We start from the raw sequence: 27307 nt of genomic DNA, 5'->3' as shown, positions 1-27307 counted from the left end.
GGAACAAAAAGACCATGCACCACCATGTCAGCCAAATTTCGGGCTCTTTTATAAGACACATTTACGTGGCTGGACAAGACTTGTCTTGGAAGGCTCTCTTGCCGAGGCACCAAGTCTTATTAAATTGTGAACATTTGGGATTCTTTGGCCATAGTAATTTTATTTTTCTGTGAATTTCAGTGTGGTTTTTCTCCCAATATAACTAAAACCTGCTCCTCAATGAAACACAAACCTGTCTGGTGGACATCCTCTATCAACAGGCTTTACAACAAAAGGAAGAAACTGCTTTTCCAAGGGCAAAAAGGAACAAATTCCAAATTGGAAAAACTCCCTCCTCAGCCTCAACAAGCAAATTAGATCACTAGTAAAAACTTCCAAAGCCAATTATGAATTGAAACTAGCCTCTGAAACAAAGGGAAACCACAAAGCCTTCTTCAGTTATGTCAGGAACCTCCATGGCAAAGCCCAGGTTTGTTCCAAATTAGGACTTAATGGTACCACATACTGATCCTGTTGACTTAACCAACCTGATACCAGATAGGTTCAGCTCAAACTTCACCTTCATATCCCCCCCAAATGCCCACTTGACATCCCCGATACTTGTCCCACACCTCGCATCTCCATAGATCAAATGTTAAAAGCCCTATCCAAGGCAAAGGCACAGCTTCCATGGGACCTGATAGTATCCCAGGTTGTATTCTGCACCATCTCCAGCAAGAACTAGCTTCACCATTGAGCACCCTATTCAACCACAGCCTAAGTACAGGCTTCATTCCCGAAGAGTGGAGAACTGCCACTGTCATCCCCTTGCACAAAGGTGGTCCCACTACTGACCCTGTAAACTATTGCCCCATTAGCTTGACAAGTCTGATGTGTAAAGCCATGGAGTGTATTATTATAGATCTCTTAAACAAGGACATAGGCAATCTCCAAGCACTTGACCCCATCCAGTTCCGATTCGTCAAGGGCAGATTTTTGCCTGTTGAACCTGGCTGATTTCTTTGAGACTGTCACCAAGGCCCTGGATGAGAGAATTTCAGTACACACAGCTTACCTTGACTTGGCCAAGGCCTTTGACACAATCCTCCACTCAGGCATCATCGAAAAGTTAAAACAACTTGTCACAAATCCCTGTCTCATCAGGGTGGGTGGCCAACTGGCTCACTGATAGGACCCACAAGGTCAGAATAGATGGCTCCACCTCTGACAACAGACCTGTCATTAGAGGTGTTCCCCAGAGATCTGTCCTGGGACCCCTGCTGTTTGGAGTCTACTTCTCAGAGGTCCAGACAAAGACAAAAGGCTTGTGGCTCACAGATGACTGTAAGTTGGGTGGTGTCATTGACTCCACAAATGATGTTAACATACTGCAAGTGGATCTCACAGCAACAAATGACTGGTGCCAAAGTCATGGCCTTACATTAAACACAAAAAAATGTATTATCATATCATTTGGCAAAAACATTGCCCCTACTGATTACCACATCAAGAGCAACCACCTAAGTACACAACCTGTGGTGAGAGACCTGGGTACTCAGGTTGACAACAATCTCACATTCGACCATCATGTAGTGGCAGTGGTCAGAAAAGCCTTTTACTTGGTTCATCTCATAAGTAAAGGGATTGCATCCAGAAAAAAGGAGGTTATTACCTATCTGTACTCCTCCCTCATTAGGCCAATAATTGAGTATAATGCCTTATTTGGTAAGTACCTCTCAAAACACCTGCACCAACTGGAAAGGCCACAGAAATACCTCACAATGAGACTACATGTCCTCCAACACCTTTCCTATGCAGACAAGCTCAAATCACAATCAGTCTACTCAGCATCATACAGATTGCTCAGAGGTGATGTGTGTCTCGCCTACAAGGCAATATAGGACACTGCCCTACTAGAGATGCTCCATATCTGTAAGTCTAACATCTCATGTATTACCTACTCAAAAGGCCTAAATCTAATATGCAACATCAACAAAACTTGCTGGAGAGGCAGGTTTGTCTCCCAGAGCCTACCTCATCTCTGGAATAGATTTCCCATACATGTCAAACAGAGTACCTTGCTGACTCTCTTCAACCACAACCATTAAGAGTGGATGGAAAACCACAAATCTGTCCCAGGGATTCCACCTGTGTTCCTCACTGACAGGGGCTAGCTGAGACTTCTTTTTTGAGAATAGATTCTTGGCTAGGCTTGTAAGGGCCCGAAGGCCATTAGCCTTGTAACCTCCTATGATCCTACGATCTTCAGGCAAAGTGCTAAGGGCTTGTTCCCTCACCAAAAGGTCTTCCATCCCATCAAAAGTGGTGACCTGACACACACTCACCCACATATGAAAATAAGTGCTTAACTCAGCAATATAATCACACACACTTTCATCTGCCTTGAATCTATGCTCACAAAACTTTTTTTCTTTAAGCTTCAGATGTTAACTTAAAGCATTCCAATAAACAATTTTTAACTGTATTATAATTTAATCAATCAGTATCAGACAATTTAGAAACAGCAGTTACAGTTTTATCGTGGGGTAAGTGGGTGAGGAACTGTACCCAGAGCTCTTGGTCAACATTTTACTGTTTGCATATTCTTTCAAACATATAAATAAAACTATCAAAATTGTTACCTTCTTGGTACTGAGGAAGAAGTTTACTGACTTTATTTGCTTCTGGGGTGCAGTTACTCCCTTCCCCATTACCTCCATGACCCTAGCAAAGAATCATCATTTCCTTTTCATGTTGCCTCTGCCTGTCATTATCTTCGGCTTCCAGACATCTCACTCTTTCTGCTGATTCTAATTCCATCTGTTTCTCCTTTTCTTCAGCCTCCAAATGACACAGACTCTGCTGAGTCTAGTTCCAAATGTTTGGCCTTCAATTCAAGTCTCTTTAACTCCAGATGGATTTTAAGTCCTCTGAGGAAATGTTGAACTATCCATTTTCTGAGAGTTGCACATCCCCAAGGCCAGTCTGGTTGTCTTTCTGGTGCTGGTCTGTGATGCAGTTGTGACTAAGACTGCAATAATTTCCCCTTTAGTCAGTTTGGCATAAACCAGTCCTTTGGCTTGGCACATCTCAGACAACTGGCTCCTTGTCAGCTTGCCAGAATCCTCTGCTGACATCCATGCCTGCTCTCCCTGACTAACTAAGCTAACAAAAAAAAAATAAAATTATTGTGATATGAAACTCTGAATGTCTACCATGTGGCTGCTTGAAAGTACAAACACTTTCTTTAGTGACCATTATTTACAGACTACTGGAGTTCAATATCCACACCACTAAATCCCAATATGTGATGTGGTGATACCACCACTGAATCCCAATATGTAATGTGGATATCCCACCACTGCCAACCAATATGTGACAACCCTCCACTTTGGGGACAGTAATCAATGAGCCTCAATCCTCACCACTGGCACCAGTGGAGGACATTCACTGGGAGGATAACAGGTACACACACACAGTATTTCCAGATGCAGGTTTCTGCATCAAGCACAATCAAGCAGAATTTCCCTTAAGAGCATATGGGGAACACAGTCAGTCCAGGACTGGTTTCTCCCTCTTCCTTCAGATCCCCAATAAGACTCCTCACTGGCACAGCTGTAGAATTGAGATCTCAGCTGAGTTTCCAAGCCAAGAATTCCAGCACCATCTCTGTCCAACCAGTGCTTTGTGTCCCTGCCCAAGTAGATGACACACTCACTCTTTGAGATTTGATTTACACACGCAAACACACACACACACACACACACACACACACACACACACACACACACACACACACACACACACACACACACACACACACACACCTTGAAAAGTCTGGGGCAGCTTTACTAGCTATGCCCCCTTCTGCCCGGACTATAAGGTAGTTATGACTGCCACCAGATACTCCTGCCAGCTACCTTAAGGGTCTTCCAAGGGTACCCAATATACTGAGTGAAATTAATATTAATACAAATGGTACTTTGACCAAGAGCAAGGCTATTAGGAGTAGCCTACACAGTGTCACCAAATAAGTATGCAAATATTCTCAAAATTTAAATATCTCTACAAAGATCAGCCACAATAGAAGGTTTAAATATATTTGATAATAAATAATAAAAGAACAATACAATACTAAATATATATTCACAGTGACATCAGAGTTCAAAACCACAGGAAATACTTAAAATAACATTGAAGGACAGGCTCATACAAATAAAGAAAATATCTAAACTAAGCTTCACTATATTTTTGACTATATCTAAGAGAATTACTATTCCCTAATAACTTACTTAATAGAGCAAGGCAGAAGATGTGGTGAATTCTTATTCTTGTTCTCAGGCCCAAGACAGAAAACAGAATTCTCAGTCTCACTAAGAGACTTCTCAAAATAACATCTAAAATATTACTTCTGAGATAGCTTGCAGAATGACATCACTTCTGCTCATATGACTTCTATTTCCAATCCAAAACCCCCATTGCTAGAAGCTGGCAGGACATAGCACCTACCAGTAAGAATACACACCAAGGCTTTTGCTCTGATCTTTGTCAGGTGCTGAAAGTCATAAAAAATTCCATACCTCCACACTTTCAGAATAGTAATTAGTTCACCCCAAAGACAATACAGAAAGCTTCCTAGTACAAACTTTGTGTTTCTGACTGCCTTGAAACCTGTGAGATAGCATCTTTATGGCCTAGCCTATAAAGTGATTTAATTTCAGATATTTCTCTAATTTTTTCTGGACTGAGGTTAACCCTTAGTATCCTCTGTTAAAACATAAATTTAAATGGTTACAACAGTGCATGTACATTTCTGTTCTCTCCAGTAAGGCACACTGTGGATACATTTCAAACGCAAGCACTTTGCAAATACCTTTTCAACGTGAACATTCATACAAATCAGTTTGATATACACATGACATACAGTTCTAATACATTTGTAACACCAGCATCTTGTATGACGTACAGTTCTATTACATTTGTAACACAAGCATCTTCTATAAATCAGCTTGATATTCACAAATGACATATAATTATTTACAAAATTCCAGCTAGCTATGCTGGCAATACCTCCTTTTGTCACAGTGGTCAACAGATGTATCATTTTCACTCTGTTAAATAAGTAATTTGTTAACTTGTAACACTTGCTACATCCTTTTTACAACAGGTTCTTGATTAATGGCAAACATTTTCATGCATCACTAACTCAGCGGGTCTATATTATAATGCCAAAAAAACCTTTACAGTGAACACCACTGCACCAACACATATTCAGTGAAATTTATAGATTCATAGGTAGGTACTAGGCTATCAACCCAAGGGCCTACGTAAGCCTAGCCAACAAGGTTCCCTGGCTTACTCCACCCAAGAAAGTTATTTTTCTGTGCCACTGTCGAGCAGAGACAAAGAAGTGATCTCAGGGGTGTATTTCCTATTTCCCATCCACTCATCAAGATTTTTCTTGAAGAGTGCTAATGAAGAACTTTGCTTGACATAGATGGGTAGCCTGTTCCAGAGTATGGGAAGTCTCTGGGACAGGACTCTATCCCTCCAGCATGTCCTGTTTATTGTGGTGACAAGGTTTAGGTCCCTAGAGCATGTAGCTCAGAGGGATTAGGATTTCTTTAGGTGTAGCATGTCCAACAGCTTTGGGTTTGACATAGCTTTATATGTTAGGCAGAGATCACCTCGGAGTAGGTGATATGCTATGGAGTAAAGTTGGAGTTTTTTGAGACGGTCAGTGTAGGGCATTTGTTTGAGGCCAGTAATCCTCATTGTGAGGTACTTCTGTGGCCTTTCCAGCTGCTGCAGATGTCTTGAGAGGTACATTCTAAAAGGGGCGTTGTACTCTATAATGGGTCTAATGAGTGTCGAGTAGAGGGGAACAATTACCTCTTTTTTCCTGGATGAGAACCCTTTTATGATGAGGTGTGCCATGTAGAAGGACTTCCTAACTACTGTGGCGATGTGACTATCAAAGGAGAGACTACTGTCCACCTGGGACCCAAGTCTCTTATCACGCATTCGGTGTTAAGTAGATTGCTGCCTATGTGGTAGTTCATGGGTACAGAGCTTTTACCAAAGGGGATGACACTGCACTTTTTGGCATTGAGCTTGAGGCCATGGCTCTGACACCAGGCATCTGCTCAGCGAGGCCCTTCTGTAGGATGTCCACGTCATTTGGGGACTTGACTATGGCTCCTAGTTTGCAGTCATCTGCGAACTTCATTAGACAGAAGCCTTTTGTGTTAGCCTGTACTTCACAGAAGTAGATACCAAACAGGAGAGGTCCCAGGACAGAACCCTGTGGTACACCACTTGTCACTGCTTTGAGGTCAGATTTGGAGTCTGCAACTTTTACAGTGTGGGTTCTGTCAGTGAGCCAGTTAACAACCCATCTTGTGATGTAGGGATTTATACCTAGTTTAGTGAGTTTAACTATAATTTCAGAATGGGGAATGGTGTCGAAAGCCTTGGCGAGGTCAAGATAGGCTGTGTGAACCACCTTACCCTCATCTACAGCTTTGGTGACTGCCTCAAAGAAGTCGATCAGGTTCAGGAGGCATGATCTGCCTTTCACAAACCCGAACTGGGTGAGATCCAGAGTTTGGAGGTTACCAATGTCTTTGTTTATGAGTTAAAAAACACAAAATGAAAGAGTACCTCTAAACCAAGAAAACACCAAAATCCAATAATGAAAGAAATCAAGCATAAAGATGAAGAAGATTATCCATTTAATAGCACATCCTGGTACCTCAGCAATTCGCCTTCAATGGAACATTTAATCATGCAAAAACATCTTGTTTATATATCCACAACAATTAAATAATTAAATCATTAGCCAATAAAATTGGCCATTTGAAATACAAACAGTTAAAGTGCCATTGAATACAATTTTTATAATGCAAAACACTCTAATTATACTAAATAAATATGCTAAATACAGAATGCTAAACTTGATAAAAACATTCACGTAAATATATAAATACAATCCTAAACATATAAATGTATGAGTACAATTAATCAAACACAACTTGCTGACAATCAGACTATAATACCACTGTCCAAATTCATTCCCCTTGGATGTAATGTATGATAGCCAAAAATCATTCTATATTCTAATCTGCTTAATTCAGTTTTAAAATTACCTGCATAAGAATGTGGTCTAGCCAAAACACTGAAAATAAACCCATCAATATTACCACTGTGCATTTTAAAAAAATGAGAAGCTACAGGACTGTCTGTGTTACCCTTCTGATATCCCCTAGATGTTCTAAAATACGAACTTTAACCTTCCTGGTGGTTTGTCCCACATAATCTTCTTCATCTTTTTGCTTGATTTCCTTTGTTATTGGATTTTGGTGTTTTCTTTGTTTATGACTTCCATGATGATACATTCCATGGCCTTGCAGACCAGGCTCGTCAGACTAATAGGTCGATAGTTCCCGGGATCAGTGGTGGCTCCCCCTTTGTGGAGTGGGACAACTGTTGCTGTGTACCATATAGTGGGCACAAAGCCTGATGCGAGGCTATTATTGAACACGGTGCTTAAGTGGGGAGCCAGTTCACTCTGAAGTTCATGTAAAACGCAGCCTGGGATGTTGTCCGGTCCCATGGATGATGTGTTTTTGGCTTTAGAGAGTGCAGCTTTTACCTGCATAGTTGTGATTACAGGGACTCTGCATTCTTACTGTATTGATATGGGCCCTTTAGGGGGTGAGAGGGGGGTGAAGTTAGCACTGAACCTATCTGCCAGGATGTTGGCAATATCAGTTGGTTCTTTAATTTTCTTGCCTTTGTGCTGTAACTCAGAGCAGATCTGGGTGCTGCCATTAAGATTCTTGACATAGCTAGAGAATACTTTGTGGTTGTCCTTGGAATTAGTGGCAATTTTGTTTTCGTACCTAGCTTCGGAGGATCTTATAAGGGATCTCAGCTTCTTACTGAGGCTGACCAGGGAGCTCCTCCACTCATGGGATTTTACTCTCTTTTGCAACAGTTTCTTCCTTCTGTTGTACAGTTTGTTTATGACAGGAGATGACCAGATTGGCTTCCTTTTATTGGAGGATAGCGTCTTGGTTCTGTTTGGGATAGCATGATCCATGCACTCATGTAAGTGCTTATAGAGTGCATTTGTGTAGGATTCAGCAATTGTAACTGTATTGTCCATCTGCATGGGTGTCATGAAGTTCACCACTTCTGTCTTAAGAAGCATGAAGCTGGCTTTGTAGAAATTTTCTACTGTGGTTTCCTTAATGGGAGATGGGGGCGGGATGTGGATATCAAGGGTGATTAGCTTATGGTCAGATCGGACCAACGAGGAGTTGACTTCAGATGTGTAAAACCGGTCACTCATGTTGGTAATGACTAGGTCTAGGATATTGTTGCCCCTGGTGGGGGTGTGGGATAAGTTGATTCAGGGCATTGGAGTTTATGAATTCCAGAAAGTGTTGAGCTAAGGAGTTGGTACATGAGTAGTTTTCCCATTTAATGGTGGGGTAGTTGAAGTCGCCCATTATTAGGGTGTTTGGTTGAACCCTAATATTTTCCAGTACATTAAGAAAAGAGGAGTGGGAATCCTGGGGCATGGTGGAGGATCTGTAGCAAGCTACAATTTGGATTGCAGTTTTACCCAGAGTTAGTTGCACTTGGATAACCTCGGATGCATTATGCTGAGCAACTAGCCTGGAGGTGTGGATATCCTTAATGAATATGGAAACACCTCCATCTTTGGTGTTTTGGTCCAGATTACATGGCCAAAAAGTGTGGTATGAGTTATAGCCTGGTAGTGCAGGGGTACTCTCTGGAGCCTTGAACCAGGTCTCAGTCACTGCACAGATATCGATGTTCTCCATTTTAAGGAGTGCCTCGAGTGAATGCATTTTGAGATTTAGACTTCTAGCATTGGGTAGCATTACCCTCTGTCTTTGCTTGCCTGTTCCTGTTATGGTGGTGAATTTGTTATTTGAACCTTGCCTAAAAAAGGCACTATAGAGGCAGCCAGAGCCTTAGCCAGTATCCGTAATCCCAGGGGCGACATGTGCAGGCCATCTGTGGCAAAGCATCATGGTCTGTCGACCAAGTCATCCCAAGCAGACAGATACTGGATCCCCTTAGAATGACACCAGAAGCTTAGTCAATTGTTGAAGTCAATTATTTTGTCCTTGTACTGTGGTATCATTCTGGGCAATGGCAGAATGCTACTCAGGGCTAGGGTCATACCTGCCTGGACTACAAGATCGGAGAGCTCTTCCATGTCTCTTTTCATGTAGTCCAGGGAGGTACATCTCAGGTCATTCACACCAATATGGACAATGACAGAGTCATATTTGTACTTGTTGTGGAGTGACCCGAGTGCGTGGGTTATGTGGCGGATCCTGGCACCCGACAGGCAGCTGACAGTAACCTTCTCCTTGTTTAGCCTGGTGAGTGGGACATCAGTGTGCCTGACTATAGAGTCACCTATGACTAGTGTGTTGGGTACATTGTTTTGCCGTATTGGCTGTGGTTGAGTGGCACACTGAGTCTGTGGCTATGTGTCATTTGGGTTGTGTTGGGGGATGGAGGTTGCTTGCATTTCTGCTTTGGAGGTGTCTGTTGCTTAGACAGATTATTATTGAGAGTCTCCACTAATGTTTTTGTGTTACTATGTGTGGATTTTGGTGGTATAGATTTAGTGAGACTATGTGATGAGTGTGGTGTGGTGCAAATATTTACCTTCTCCTCATGACTGCCAAGTTCAGTCTTGGTTGGAGAGAGCTTTACCTCCAGTTTGGCTTGATAAGTGCATCTCTCATAGGTTGTAGTGTTGGGTGGTAGGAGGAGAGGGTTGTCTGTGTACATGAGGCAATTTCTACAATGCCTCAAGACACCCAGATTCATCAGATAGACAGGGGAGAACACTGGGAGCTGACCCTTGTACATGCCTGAATAAAAAACTATTTTCCTCTAGATAAGTGAGGAAAGTGAGTACAAGAGCTGTTTGTCCTCTATGCAAGTGAGAAAAGTAAGTACAAAAATGGTTTTCCTCTAGGTAATAAGGAAAACTGAGTGCTATAGTAATTAGTAGCCTAGTTAGTGCTTACAAGTTCTGAACAAGTGCTGTGCATGAATAAACAAATTTAAGTGCTAAAACTAAGAATCTGTATCTGCACTAGATGAGTTACTGGCCAGAAACAAGTGCAAATGCAGGCTTTCAAATCAGAAAGTTGAGAGAGATGGAAGAGGTTGCCCAAATGGCCAATAACTACAATTTATAGGCCAGAACCACTCCTTATGTGGTAGACAGGTTACCTAGTGCTTACCACTCCCACTGATAAGCTACAAGGCTTCCCTCCAACACAGAAAGGCTTGGGGGGCTCAGAAGCTTACATACAGTCCTGGATACAGCAAATCTGTATCTGGAACACTAGTTACAGGAAAGGTAGGAAACAGGCTTACAGTTTTTTTTTTTTTTTTTTACAGAAAAGTAGCAAAAACAGTAGTAAAAACAATTCACATGCAGTGCAGTAGCATCATTAGACCAAACACAGTTTAAAAAATGCAATTAAATTAAAAAGGACTAAAAGCAAGTGCAGAAAGAGTTTATTAGGTAGAATGTGGTAAAGAGATGGGACTGGGGAAGTGTCCCAGATCAAATCTACAGCGGGGCAGGCAACTGCAAAAGCCACCAAATTTAAACTACAAACCAAAAATAGTTAGGGTGGGTGGGACAAAACAGTTTCAACAGAGATCTAAGCAACACTTTAGTCATAGGTGACACTATAGTCAGGCACATTGATGTCCCACTCACCAGGCTGAACAAGGAGAAAATTACAGTGAGCTGCCTGTCGAGTACCAGGATCCGCCACATAACTCATGCACTCAAGTCACTCCACAACAAGTACAAATATGACTCTGTCATTGTCCATGTTGGAGTGAATGACTCGAGACATACTTCCCTGAACTACATGAAAAGAGACATGGAAGAGCTCTTGGATCATGTGTCCCAGGCAGGTATGACCCTAGCCCTGAGTAGCATCCTGTCTTCGCCCAGAATGATACCACAATATAAGGACAAAATGATTGACTTCAACAATTGGCTAAGCTTCTGGTGTCATTCAAAGGGGATCCAGTATCTGTCTGCCTGGGACGACATGATCGACAGACCACGATGCTTTCCAGAGATGGTCTGCACCTGTTGCCCCTGGGTTTCAGGTTACTGGTTAAGGCTCTTGCCACCCCTATAGTGCCTTTTTAGGCAAAGTTCAAAGGACAAAACCACCACCGTAACAGGTACAAGCATGCAAAATCTGAAGGTAATGCTACTCAATGCTAGAAGTCTAAACCTCAAAATGCACTCTCTCGAGGCACTCCTAAAAATGGAAAACATCAATATCTGTGCAGTAACTGAGACTTGGTTCAAGGCTACAGAAAGCACTCCTGCAATACCAGGCTACAACTCTTATCACACTTTTTGGCTACCAAACCAGGATCGAAACACTAAAGTTGAAGGAGTGTCCATATTCACCAAGGATATTCACACCACCAGGTTAGTTGCCCAACACAATGCATCTGAAATTCCCCAGGTGCAACTTACACTAAGTAAGACTGCAATCCAAATTGTAGCTTGCTACAGATCCCCCACCATGCCCCAAGATTCTCACTACACCTTTCTAAACGTACTGGAAAATATTAATATACAACCAAACACCCTAATACTGGGTGATTTCAACTACCCTGCCATTAACTGGGAAAACAACTCATGCACCAACACCTTTGCCCAACGGTTCTTGGAATTCATAAATTCCATTGCCCTGGATCAACTAATCCATAGTCCCACCAGGGGCTCCAATATCCTAGACCTGGTCATTACCAACATGGGAAATCGATGCTCCACACCTATGGTCACCCCCTCAATGGTCAGGTCAGACCATAAGCTAATCACCCTTAACATCCACATCCCACCCACACCCTCCAGTAAGGAAATCTCCAAGGCCAACTTCATGCTACTCAAGTCAGAAGTTACAAACTTCATGGCACCCATGCAGACGGGAACTGAAAGTTCGACTGCTGAGTCCTACACTAAGGCACTGTACGAGCACATCCACTCATGCATGAATCATGCTATCCCAAATAGAACCAAGATGCTCTCCTCCAAAAAAAGGAAGCCAATCTGGTGGTCCCCTGTCATAAACAAACTTTACAATAAAAGGAAAAAACTGTTGCAGAAAAGAAGAAAATCCCAGGATGCAAAAAACTCCCTTACCAGCCTCAGTAAGAAACTGAGATCCCTCATAAAATCCTCCAAAGCTAGTTACGAAAATAAAATTGCAAAGATTCCAAAGACAACCACAAGGCATTCTATAGCTATGTCAAGAATCTAAATGGCAATTCTCAGATCTGCTCTGAGCTACAACAGAATGGCATTAAATATACTGATCCCAAGGATATTGCCAATATCCTGGCAGATTGATTCAGTGCCAACTTCACCCCCCTCTCACCCGCTAAATGGCCCATCTCAATACTGGAAGATTGCCAAATTCTGGTAATAATGGCCACACAGGTAAAAAACGCACTCTCCAAAGCTAAGAATACAGCATCCATGGGACCAGATGACATCCCGGGCTGTGTACTACATGAACTACAAAATGAACTTCAAAAGGAACTGGCACCTCACCTAAGTGTCATGTTTAATCATACCCTCACTTCGGGCTTTGTGCCCACTGAGTGGCGCACAGCTACACTTATCCCTCTCCACATGGAGGGATCCATCTTGGATCCCGGAAACTACCGCCCCATCAGTCTGATGAGCCTGATCTGCAAGGCCATGGAACGTATTATCATGGAGCTTATAAACAAAGACATTGGCAACCTTAAAACACTGGACCCCACCCAGTTTGGGTTCGTGAAGGGCCGATCTTGTCTCCTGAACCTTATTGACTTCTTTGAATCAGTCTCCAGAGCTGTGGATGAGGGTAAGGCAGTCCATACAGCCTATCTGGACCTTGCCAAGGCCTTTGACACCATCTTTCACTCTGGAATCATAGATAAACTTACTAAGCTGGGCATTAATCACTAAGTCACTCGATGGGTTGCCACCTGACTTACTGACAGAACCCACACTGTAAAAGTAGCCGACTCCAAATCCATCTCCAGACAAGTGACAAGTGGAGTACCTCAGGGTTCAGTCCTGGGACTTCTCTTGTTTGGCATCTACTTCTCTGAAGTACAGGACAACACTAAGGGACTCTGGCTAACAAAGTTCGCAGATGACTGCAAACTGGGAGCCATTATTGAATCCCCAATGATGTGGATACTCTACAAAAGGGCCTTACAGAAACAGAGGATTGGTGCCAGAGCCATGGGCTCAAGCTCAATGCCAAGAAATGTATAGTTATCCCTTCGGAGAAAACATGTACCCATGAATTATCACATAGGTGGCAGTACACTAAACACCGAAAGTGTGATAAGAGACTTAGGGACACAGGTGGACAGTGGTCTCACCTTCAATAACCACATTGCCACAAAGTCAGGAAATCCTTCTATGTGGCACACCTCATCACTAAGGGCTTTTCATCCAGAAAAAAGGAGGTCATTGTCCCACTGTACTCATCCCTCATTAGACCAATTATAGAATACAACGCCCTATTTGGTATGTACCTCTCATGACATCTACAACAACTGGAAAGGCAGCAGAAATACCTCACTAAAAGAATCACAGGCCTAAAGCAGATGCCCTATGCTGACCGCCTTAAAAAACTCCAGCTATACTCGGTCGCATATCGTCTACTCTGAGGCAATCTCTGCTTAACATACAAGGCCATGTCAAATCCAGAGCTGTTGGACATGCTACACTTAAAGAAATCCCAATCCCTCAGAGCCACATGCTCCAGGGAACTAAATCTTGTCATCCCAATAAACAAAACATGCTGGAGGGATAGGTTCCTGACCCAGAGACTCCCCAGACTCTGGAATAGACTGCCCGTACATGTCAGGCAGATCGCCTCTTTGGCCCTCTTCAAAAGGAACCTTGATGATTGGATGGGAGAAAGGAAATTCACCCCGGGGATCATGTCAGTCACCCTGCTAGACAGGGGTCCAGGGAAGTAAATAGTGTGGGAAGAAATAGTCAGGGAATTGTTATGGCTAGGCTTGTATAGGCCCTAGGGTTGATAGCCTAGTACCAACCTATGAACCTATGAACAACTAACAGTATAAACTGTAAAACCAAAAAATATATACTCAGCTCTCTATATTTGCAGACAGTCTGGAAGGCAGTCTCTCAGAGCACAGCAATTCACTTCCACTATTCACTGAATACTTAAAGGGCAAACAAATACTTACCACACAACCCAACAGAACTAAATCTAGCTAAATCAAACCCACCCATGTGGGGGAGTCGTGCCCCCCCACACCCCCCTATCTAAGTATACCAAATCCAGCATCGCACTACAGTGGAGAAAAGGGCAAAATTGTGTAGTTGGCCAACTACATCTTTGACCTGTAAGTATTCATTGAATCACTGAAGCGAATTTCGCTGAATACGTACCAGTGATGTGGTGTTCGCTGTACAGGTTTTTCGGCGACATAATATAGACTCAATTCAGCTTGCTTACATTAAAATGAACAAAAATAAACCTTATTTCCAGACCTTATGTTAAAGAAAGTACTATACATAACAAGCCATTTCCTGTGACTTCAATAGCCTAGAAAACATTAATGCATTTCCTTGAAAAGCATATTCTCTACTGTGAATTGTTCTTTTATGATTATGTATTGCATGTTGCACCAAGTTTTCCCTATGCATAATGATAATGTTACAATTTGATGGAAAGCAGGCCTCATTATATGAATTTTGTACTACAGTATTTTAAGTCTCGTGGAATACCTTGGATTAAGTAATGATTTTTCTGCTTTTGCATACAGATGCTGCATCATATTATGATAGTTTTGTATTCTAATTAAAGACAATGATCAAAAAGTATTTTGACTTATTCCATATGTGTGTGTGTTTGTTTGTTGGTGTCTGTGAGTGTTTTGTTATTGATTTCCATTTAACGACAGTTACCAACACATATTCATTGTCTGCAGTTTTAGGAATTTATGATTTTATTTAGAAGGATCCTGATTTATTTTCCTGATTTCATCTCATGATCTCATACATTACAATGTCCTTGCAGATTATTTCAATTACAGCATCAGTCATATTTTTTTTAATTGCATGTAATGTAAAACCTAAAGCTCTGGTTCTAATTCAGGGACAGCCCTATTGCTGTGCTTTAGAAAGATGTGTTAGCCACAAACTGGGATGTCTTCACAACTATGTTAAATGCTAATGAGGCATTTCAGGGGAGAAGTGTATGTTAATTAGCCATGTGATGTCCATTTACTGAATCACTTGTGTGTGTAAAATAACATGGCTGCTCATGTGTTCACCCGTCATGGTAGTAGTAAGTGCTAAGAGATTAGTGGACAGATGGTGTTAAGAGTATGAGTGTGTGTCTGTGTGTGTGTGTATATATGCATGTCGGGGATTTGGGGGCTGCAGTACCTCCAAACTCCCATAGATAGACAAACAAATCCTGCAACATTGTGGGGGAAGCACAAGACATTAGGGGTAACTCTGCATAACATGTCCTAAAGACATGAATCAGGATTCAACCCCTGTATACACACATGTCAAACAGTGCTATTAGTCCTCTGCACTACTACTAGACACCAGGAAATGCCTCAAAATATTACTTAATGGTTTATTTAACAAAAAACTATATGTGCAAAGTAAAAGGGCAGGTAAATGTTTCACACCTCACACCCTTGTTATAGGCTGCATTAACCAATTATGATAACCGAGCAGTTAGTATAGAGATGGTTAACCTGGATAAGATCACTTTAAAGAGAGATTAACACTGAGTAGGTTTTCTACATTTCAAGTGGTTATCTATTATAAGAAATACAAAACTGTAATTCCTAACTTTACCCCCCTCTCACCCCCTAGAGGGCCCATCTCTAAACCGGAAGAATGCAAAGTTCCTATAATCACAGCTGCACATGTAAAAAACACACTCTCCAAAGCCAAGAACACAGCATCCATGGGACCTGACAATATCCCAGGCTGCATTCTACACAAACTACAGAATGAATGGCGCACCACGACGGTTATCCCACTACACAAAGGGGGAGCCATGATGGACCCCGGGAACTACCGCCCCATTAGCCTGATGAGCCTGGTCTGCAAGGCCATGGAACGTATCATCGTGGAACTCATAAACAAAGACATTGGTAATCTTCAAACTCTGGACCCTACCCAGTTTGGATTTGTAAAAGGCAGATCATGTCTCCTAAACCTGATTGACTTCTTTGAAGCAGTCACCAAAGCCATAGATGAGGGTAAAATGGTTCACACAGCTTATCTGGATCTCGTCAAGGCTTTTGACACCATCCCCCACTCTGGAATTATAGATAAGCTCACTGAACTAAGTATAAATCCCTATGTCACAAGATGGGTTGCCAACTGGCTCATGGGCAGAACCCACACTGTGAAAGTAGCGGATTTCAAATCCGACCTCAGACCAGTGACAAGTGGAGTACCACAGGGTTCAGTCCTGGGTCCTCTCCTGTTTGGTATCTACTTCTCTGAAGTGCAGGCTAACACAGAAGGTCTTTGGCTAACAAAGTTTGCAGATGACTGCAAACTAGGAGCCATAATTGAATAATGATGTGGACAAACTACAAAAGGACCTCACTGAGAGATACCTGGTGTCAAAGCCATGGCCTGAAGCTCAATGCCAAAAAGTGTATTGTCATCCCCTTTGGTAAAATATTTGTACCCATGAACTACCACATAGTTGGTAGTCTACTTAATGTCGAAAATGTGATAAGAGACCTTGGGACACAGGTGGACAGTAGTCTCTCCTTTGATAATCTCATAGCCACAGTGGTCAGGAAATCCTTCTACATGGCTCATCTCATCACAAAAGGATTCTCATCCAGAAAAAAAGAGGTCATTGTTCCCCTCTACTCATCACTCACTAGACCCATTATAGAGTACAATGCCCCTTTTGGTATGTACCTCACAAGACATCTACAACAACTGGAAAGACCACAGAAATACCTCACAAAGAGGATTACTGGCCTCAAACAGATGTCCTATGCAGACCATCTCAAAAAACTACAGCTTTACTCCATCACATAACTCCTACTCAGGGGTGATCTCTGCCTAACATACAAAGCTATGTCAAACCCAGAGCTGTTGGACATGCTCCACTTAAAGAAATCCCAATCCCTCCGAGCTACACGCTCTGGGAACCTAAACCTTGTCACCACAATAAACAGAACATGCTGGAGGGATAGATTCCTGTCCCACTGACTTCCCATACTCTGGAACAGACTACCTATCTATGTCAAACAGAGCTCCTCATTAGCACTCTTCAAGAAAAATCTTGATGATGATTGTATGGGAAATGGGAAATTCACCCCAGGGATCACTTCTGTGGCTCTGCTCAATAAATAAAGCCAGGGTACATTTTTTGGCTAGGCTTATATAGGCCCTAGGGCCAATAGCCTAGTACCTACCTACCTATGAACCTACCTATGAACCTGTTTGTTGAGTGCAACAGTCTGTGAGTTACAAAGTTAACAGCAGGGGTGTGCCCACATGAGGGAAGGTTTCCATATAAACCTGGGAGGGACACTAGACAACACCAGGAATAATATTATTTAAACTATTAGTGGGACTCAGTTAAACATTTCATATAGAGAAAGCTCTATCATCACTGTCATGGTAATGGGGAATGAAACTCTAATGTCTGCCAGTATTTACTGACAGTATAGACCTGAGATTTATGAGACCATAGACCAAGCATAAGAGGAGACAATTGACAATCTAATAACTCAGGGACAGATAAGTGGTATGTGGTATGTGAGTTTGTGCATCAATGTGTGTATGTGTTTGGGAGAGTGAATGGGGGGAGGGGGTGCCTGTGCCAACACAATGCATGGGCATCTAGTCTTAGCTGTAGCTGTAAAATTTTGATTATCACTAGCTGCAGTTAACAGCAATTCAGTCACATGCAGATCAGTTGATAATGAAGTCTTTCTTCATTACCACTAGCATGTCTCTCTGACTCCCAAACCATTTCATCATGGAAACAGCCCCTTTTTACCTCAGCTCTCACCTTGAGTGCTGGAGCGGTTTCTGAATCTTCAGGTAAATTATAAGGTACTGAGTCATTAACATGTCGAAACTGTTTTGAATATATTACTGAACAGCTTTGTTGAATGAATATTATTTTATTATTAAGATCCTTTAATACCCTTAAATGCAAAGTATTAAATTTTTATGAATTATAAAATCATCATCATCATCACCATTTTTTCCCATTATCTACATGGGGTTGGGGTGTTATGTCAACTGCTGCCATCTCTCTCTATTCAATGCCACTCTCCTACCTTCTTTAACACTAATGCCTAACTGCTGTATGTCTTCTGTCACACAATCCATCTATCTCTTTGCTGAACACCCTCATTTCCTCTTGCCATCATCCTGTGTGTCCCAAATCTTCTTTACTAGACTGTCTTCTGCTTTTCTGCACATGTGCTTGAACCACTGTACTCTATTCTATTTGACCTTGTCTGCAATTGGAGCTACTTTGGCTTCTCCTCTGATGTCCACATTTCTTTGTCTGTGCCACAGTATGGATCCTACCACACATCCCAGGCACTTCATCTCCATGATCTCTAGCCTCCTCAACTGTCTCCCTTTACTGCCAAGGTTTCTGTGCTATACAGTAGTACTTATTGCACCACTGTTTTGTACACATTACTTTTCAGCTTCTTCGGTATTCTTCTGTTACACACTACATCTCACAATCAGTGGCATTTGGCAGCAGTCCCTCTGATTCTAGCTTTGATCTCTCATTCAGACTTCCCTTCTCCTCATCCACCCCTCCCAGATACTTGAAGTTGTTAACCTGTCCCACTGTTTTCCATTCTATCTCAGTTTTCAGCTTCTTATGATTTCCCCATCTGCTGCCATTAGAACTGTCTTATCTGAACTCAGTTTCATCCCATGAGCCTTCAGGTTTGTATTTAATTCCTCTATCCTTTGCTGAAGTTCTTGCTCAGAGTTTACCTGTAATGCCACATCATCTGCATACAGCAACTTTGTTGACCTGTCCCCTCTGACCTGTTTGCTAATGTAGTCCATCACCAGTATGAACAGCAGTGGGCTCAGAGCTGAATCCTGATGCACACCCACTCTCAATGGGAACCCTCTATGAGGTCAAGCACTGTTCATACATGAGTCATTGGGTCTTTAAACATAACCTGCACCAATTCAGCTGTTTGAATTATCTTAAGACTGCCTGGATCAATTTTCTTGGGACCTTGTCATATGCTTTCTCCAAGTCAACAACATAACACAATAACTTGCTCATCTCCTGTCTATTCCTTGATCTTTCAATGGCCTTTGATACTGTCTCTCACTCTAAACTCCTTACTAAACTTTCTGATCTACATCTCTCTTCCTCCTCCATCAACTGGTTCTCTAGCTATCTCTCCAGTAGGCAGCAATCTATCTGATGGCAAACAGTCCTCTAGCCATTCCTCCCTGTAAATACTGGAGCTCCCCAAGGATCGATTCTAGGCCCCCTTCTGTTCAACATAGTCACTAACAAACTTCACTCTCCTACTAACCTCTCTAAACATCTACAATATGCTGATGACTCCACCCTTATCATCTCTGCCCACAACATCCCTGAACTCCTAGCTCTCACTCAACAAACCTTCACCTCTGTTGAAACCTGGCTACCTGATAACCAATTAATACTAAATCCAAATAAAACTAAACTCCTTCTCTTCTTCCCTAAAACACTTGCCCAGCACAAACCCTCTTTCTCTATCACCTCTCTTAATAACACTGTCATCAAACCCGAACCCCATACCAAGCTACTTGGAGTAATTATTGATGAACTAAAATTAAATACTCATATCCAACAATGTATAAAAAAGACCCACCAGAAACTCGGACTTCTCTATCACAACAAGAAATTTCTGTCACCTTCTTCTAAACCTTCTCTCGCTCACTGCCTTCTTCTACCTTCTCTTCTTTATGCTGCCCCTGTCCTTACTAATGTTCAAACTTCACTTATCACTAAACTAGAGCAGACTTATCACAAAATACCTAGATTTGCCTCTAATTTCACCTATAAATCCCACCACTGTCTTATCCTTAAATCACTCCAGTGGCTAGAATTCTCTGAACAACTGCTTCTACCCCAACTTCACATTATATATTATATCCTAAATGACCAGTCTTCCTGCCCTTTTATCTCCAGCCTAGTCTCCTACTACAACCCCCATTGTCAGCTTTGTACTTCCATCAAACACCTCCTTGATACATATAAACCCAATAAAAATATCAGAAACTCCATCTACAAATACTCTGTGGCACATGCTTGGAACTCACTCCCTCAAAACATAAGAAGCATTCATCACAAACACCTGTTCAAAAAAGAACTTAAAATTTTTCTTCAGAGTACATGGTCCTGCCCTTGTTTGACCCCCACTTGATCTAGCCTTTTCTCTTATCAACTTTAACTCCTTTTCACTATTCTATTCTTTACCTCCTTATACTTGCCTCATATACCTTTATACCTCCCTCTCCCCTCACTTCCATAGCATATATATTCATATTTATCTTTATTTAAAAAAACAAAGAAAAAATGTTTATGATTGAATGGTTTATCTATTTGTATGTACTCCATGTGTGATATTCTCTAGACCTGTCAATTGTTATTTAACTTACTCTATATACAGATATTCTCTAACTGTTGATTTTCTTGTTATGTTTCATGGTGGTTTTAATTTTTTACTCTTATTTTATTTTTGATTTGATTTTTATTGTAAAAATATGTAATAATTCTGGAGTTTTTCTCCTCGGGTCTCCACTGAAAATGGGCCCATGGCTCAGTTGGACTAACGCAGCTAACAAATGTCAATAAATAAAATAAATAAATAAAATAAAATAAGTCTAGGAATGTCGAATCAGACTCGTTCCTCATCTCTAGCTTCTTCTTAACCATCTGCCTCACTGATAACATTGGGTCAGATGTGCTGCGTCCTGATCTGAATACAAACTGCTCATCTCTCATCTTACTTTCTACTAGGATTGAAGAGCATTAATGTAAGAAAAAAGAAGAGAAAGACAGATGTTGACTACATGGCTCAAGCTGTGGATTTATAATACCAGCTGGATGAGAATTTAATACACAATGAAAACATTGGCAATAATAAGACTAATAGTGATGAAGCTCTATCCTTCATAACAATTGATAGAGCAGATATTATTGTATTAGAAGCTGAAAATTCTTGAGAGCTGGCTAGCAAAGATATTCTTGCAATTGGAGATTCAGTTATTAGAGGAACTGACACTTGTATTTGCAGAGATGATAATGAACATCAAACAGTGTTATGCTTGCCAGGAACAAAAATATAATATGTAAGACAAGCCTTGGAATGCCTTAATGTAAGGAATTATGGATCTGTTTTTATGCATGCTGGTACAAATGATGTCACCCACAAGGATTCTTTAACTATTAGTAGGGAACTGACAGCCCTCTTAGATAGTATAGCTTGTACTGGTGTTAGGACATATTTTTCACAAATCACCTGTAGAAAGGATAGTCAGGTCACTGTGAGTGAAAAGATTTGGGGGGTAAATACCTCCATGGAAAAAATGTCCTGTTTTAAAAAATGGAAATGTGTACAGCATCCAAGCACAGTGTTGGGCACTCATGTGTCAGACGGGATGGTGTGCATTTGTTAAGATCAGGGAAGAGAATTTTTGCAGCAGATATTTTGCAGTATTTGGAAAACACTAGGCAGGACTTTTGCCAGGTCAAAAATTTAACAGTTCACAAATAAAATCTGATACATCTCTGATGGTTGTTAATGCTAGGAGCATTAATAAAAAGCATTTTTACTGGAACATTTGCTATGTTCCCACAAGATTGATGTTATTGTTTGTGAAACATGGTTAAAGAACAATGACTGGAAACCAGTTCTGGCAGGGTATAAATGTTTTTACTGTAATAGACATTCTAAAAGAAAATCAGGTGGAAGTGTTATGATAGGGATTAAAGATAGCTGTGAGACTTGTGATTATTACCTGTTCAATGATAATACCAATACTATAGACTGTGTTACTTTGACAATAAAAACAGCCCTGGAAATATAACAATTGTTGGAGTGTATAGACAGCCAAAATCAAGTGCAGATGACCTACAGGAATTCAAACATTTCTTGCATGAAACACAGAGGGAAGAATAATACTAGCTGGGGACTTAAATTTACCAGAAATAGACTGGAATAATATTACTTCAACAATGTTAGTAAAGAAATTATTCACAGAGTATATTCAGAAACAACAATTGCTTCAGATTGTAAAAAAACCTACCAGGGAACGGAACATACTAGACATTGTTTATCTTCCCCAAAAAGTACTGTAACTTCAAGTCAAGTTTTACTACCATTGATGTGCACTGATCATGGGTTTATAAAAGTTAATTTCTTGCTAGATAATTCTGCCAAACTGAAATCTAAACCAATGCACAGGAGGTTATTTACAGATTATACGGAAGCAAAACAGTCACTATGTAAAACTAAATGGAGTGAGGTATTCAGTGGAAAATCGGCAGATGGAATGTGAAAAGTTTTGAAAGAGAAATAGTTTGAGTGCAAAAAGTCAAACAAATGTTTAACATCAGGATCTAGGCATACCACATTAGGGGGTTATATTTCCATAAGAACCAGATATCTGATTAAGGAGAGAGACAAAAATACAAACTCACAAAACAGATAGGCTTCACAGATCCCAACAGACCACAACAGTCCGAGATGCATAGGATATTCTTAACGCAGAATTTATTATTAAAAAATGTATAAAAACAGCATTTTCGCCACCAAAAATGCTGTAGCTTCTTCAGAGATCAGATAAAAAATGCCTTGAATGTTGGCGCCACTTATACAACCTAGATGTAATTAATTAGTGTTTAGTACACGTCATTTCCTTTCTTTCTAAACTGCCAGATTAATTTACATTGCATACTGATAAAATCTTATAGTTTAATCATAAAAACTTAAAATCATGCAAAACATTATGCCTGATTTTTTAAAAGTAAAGTGTATAAAAACGAAGTGTGTAAACTCCGATACATAAATAATTCATCCTGCAACAATTATGATCCTGAAACAGTACTTGTATATAAACAGTGTAAATATACTGTTTTTATACACTTTACTTTTAAAAAATCAGGCATAATGTTTTGCATGATTTTAAGTTTTTATGATTAAACTATAAGATTTTATCAGTATGCAATGTAAATTAATCTGGCAGTTTAGAAAGAAAGGAAATGACGTGTACTAAACACTAATTAATTACATCTAGGTTGTATAAGTGGCGCCAACATTCAAGGCATTTTTTATCTGATCTCTGAAGAAGCTATAGCATTTTTGGTGGCGAAAACGCTGTTTTTATACATTTTTTAATAATAAATTCTGCATTAAGAATATCCTATACATCTCGGACTGTTGTGGTCTGTTGGGATCTGTGAAGCCTATCTGTTTTGTGAGAGACAAAAATATAAGAAATGGAAGAAAGGTCGAACTGCAACTTTGAAAACTGAAATAAAAAAGCTGGACAAACAGATTAAGCATAGTGTGAGACAAGATCAAGAAAAATGTGAAGAAAATTTATATAAAGATATTGAGCATAATAGGAAACCTTTTTATAGATACATAAGATGTGGAAGGAGTAAAGACACACAAATTGATAAACTGTGTGCAGATTCTAAGAGTTATTCTCAGACACAACAGATTATAGATATATTTACAAAATCTTATGCAAAACAGATTGGCTCCACAAAAGGGGTGATAAGTTGTCCGAGTGACATCCAGGTAACTCCAGATACTGGAATCAAATTAGATTATATTGAAAAAGAACTTTGCAAACTGGATCTAAACAAAAGGAGGAGACGGAATTAGTAACAATTAGTAACAATGAACACTTCAGCAAGAACTTACAGTACTGTGATATCTATTTTTCACTAGGTCATAAATATGGGATAATTCTTCAAGATTGGAGACACCCGCTTATTAAGCCTGTTTTTAATGGAAAGGGGAGTATGACTAACCCAGAATCATATAGATCCTTAAGTCTGCTTTCATGTTGTAGAAAAATAATGGAAAAGGTAATATTGGATAAGTTATTGTCAGAAATGGATAGATTGGGACTTGAAACCTTATATCAGCATGCATATGTTGAAAACAGATCTATTACCACCTGTAACATGATGTTTTATAACAATATAATAACAAGTATGAATGAAAAATTGTGTTGTGATGTAATGTATATAGATTTAACTTCAGCATTTGACAGGGTCATACAAAAAACACTGATCAATAAATTAGTCTAACTAGGTGTTGATGTACTCTTGATAAGATGTATAGATGCATGGTTTACAAATAGGACATGGCAAGTATCATACAGCAACTGGAAAGGTGAAATACTTGGTTACAGTTAAGGTGTTCCACAGGTCTCTGTCCTAGGCTCTTACTTGTTTAGAATGTATCTTTTAGACCTAACTTTTTCCGTTGAGATGTCCTACATTCTATATACAGGTGACCTGAAATTAGGTAAACTGATTACATGTGTTATAGATAAGGCATGAGTGCAAAATAACTTGACTAAATTGATCATTTGGGCCAGAAGGAAAAATATGCTGATAAATACATCATAAGCTAAGCATATGAGATTTGGGAGATATAATTTGAAAGGTGAATATTTAATACAGCACATAGTGATTGAAACTATAGACTCATTTAAGGACCTGGGTACATGGATAGATTCAGCTATGAGTTTTTCTAATCATGTCAACCAATTGGTTAATGATAGTTATAGAACTATAGGTTGTATAAAAAGATTTATAGTTTTGGAAATCAAAAATAATGAAGTCATCGTTTGTTAGTTACATTAGACCCAAACTTGACTATGGAATAAAAATATTGAAACCGTATAAGAAAACAAGCATGAGTAAACTGGAAAGAGTACAGCAAAATATACCAAGGGCATCCATGGATGGGAACATTTAGTTTATTATGAAAGACTAAAATATCTGAACTTGTACAGTGTCTCTTACAGATATCTGAGAGGAGATCTTATTCAGTTATATAGGGCATTTAGTGACAACTACCTCTGGGAATGTTTGGGGTTATCAAAAAGTACTAGAGAATCATCAGACAACCCATGTAGAAGATTCTATAGGAATGATAAGTATACTGATTGGTTTTCTGACAGAGTAGCTGATGCATGGAACAGACTACCAAATTACATTAAAGCAAGTACTCGACACTTATTATGGTAACAAGTGCTTTGGTATATTGGCAAGCTACAAGGTTATTAAGCCCATGCTTGAAATATTTGTATGTATGTATGTAGGTACTACTTGTATTCGTATGAATTATACAGCACAGCATTTATTCCCTATATGAATTATACAGCATAGCATTTATTCCCTAGCCAGCAATAAAACTAATGTAATGAAGCCATTTAGAAAAGAAGACTGTTTGACATTATTGAAAATGTCATTCTATATCTGTCATTATACTAGTAAACAGAATTATATGTGTCTATTATTCAGATAGCACACTTGCAAGCATTGTGATGCATAATAATTGAAACTTAAAAATGTATTGATTAAACAATGTGAAGATTTTTATTCATAGCTAAGGAATCTGGTAATGTTCATGCACACCACATGGGTTTTATTGGTGTGTTTGTTTTTCACACAAATGCTGAGCATAAAATAGGTCTGTCAGAATTAGTGTTCTATCCCAGTTAACATGTTTAAATAAAATAATAAATAAACAGTCTAGAAATGGCAATATTTGTATGCTTTGTACAGCAACTTGCAAGGATTCCTTCAATAGAAAAAAAATAGTACATTTTTTCTTCACATAAAATATTCTCATGATAAGAAAAAAATAGCAATGTTTAAGACACAAGTATGAAATACAAGTAAGACTAAACTACAGATTATATACAATGTGCATGACATTTTGTGTTGCAACACTGATTTTGTTCTGTCACACTTTCTGTAACTTTTGTGTCAATAATGTACAACAAAAAAAATATTAATATCTTTAGCCATGATATTTCCACATTTTGTAATCTACTATACACACATTCAGTGGTGAATTAAGTGCACCTTGAGCCCAGGGTGGTCTTCCCACCATGGCTACCCCACACATGCTTTTTTGATCATGTACAAATGCTCAGGTTTTTTTAATTCACTTTCCTTATTTAAGACCATTTTAACTGCTGTCATTATAATCCACCAATGACTGTCTCCATGAATTACAACAATTTGACTGTGTACACCTTGAATGTCTGATTGTAATTAAAATGTCCACAATAAAGTATTTCAGCTTATTTTATACAAGCATACACTAGTCTTTTAGCTAGAGTCAGCAAGACTCAGCCATTCATATCCCAAACAGCCTCCATACCAAGCAACTATAGCTCTGTTGCTGACTGTGCACACCTCAGATGTCTGACAGTGGTAAAAATAAATAAATAATCATTGAAACAATAATGTACTTTAAGTCTGAGCTAAGCAAACACACAGCCACTGAAGTATTTCAACTTAGTTCACACAAATCCACATTAGAACTGCAAAGTGAGATTGTTTAAACTGAGCAAAGAACAGGGCACATTACTGTCATCTTCAGGCAGCCACACAACCTGCCCAGAAATTGTAGACACCTTCTCTGTTTATGATAAAAAATAATGCCTAACAAACTCTTAGAACAAGACTCAGGGACCAAGCCATAAAATAATAAGGGACACCATTGCAGGATTTTGGAGAAAGTTGCTAGAATAACAGTTGTTGCATTAGCTTGCATTTTTTGAAGGATGTGAATTATGAAACTCAAATGTCTGTCACTGACTACAGTCCTCAATGAATTTCCAGAAACTACAGATCATCTGACAAATTGAAATATTCACAAAACTAGGTAAATTCTGTGACATTCAAGATAGTTGAAAGCTATGTAATTTCAGCTTTGTTTCCCATAAATAATAGGCACATGTATTTCAACTTATTTCACCCAAATCCACAGTATTCCTGCAAAGCCAAATGACTATTTGAGCAAATGACAAGAAAGTAAGTTACTTTCATCTGTGAACAGTCCCAACCCCAACTCAGCACATTTATAGCCACTTTCCCATGTAAACATCACCTGACTATGACAAAATAATATTGCTGAACCTCTTAATGCAAGAATCAGAGAC

This window comes from Protopterus annectens, chromosome 17.part0 (genome assembly GCF_019279795.1).
Source record: "Protopterus annectens isolate FY-2018-M chromosome 17.part0, PAN1.0, whole genome shotgun sequence".
In the NCBI taxonomy this organism is placed as follows: Eukaryota; Metazoa; Chordata; order Ceratodontiformes; family Protopteridae; genus Protopterus; species Protopterus annectens.
This window is presented reverse-complemented; position numbering follows the sequence as displayed.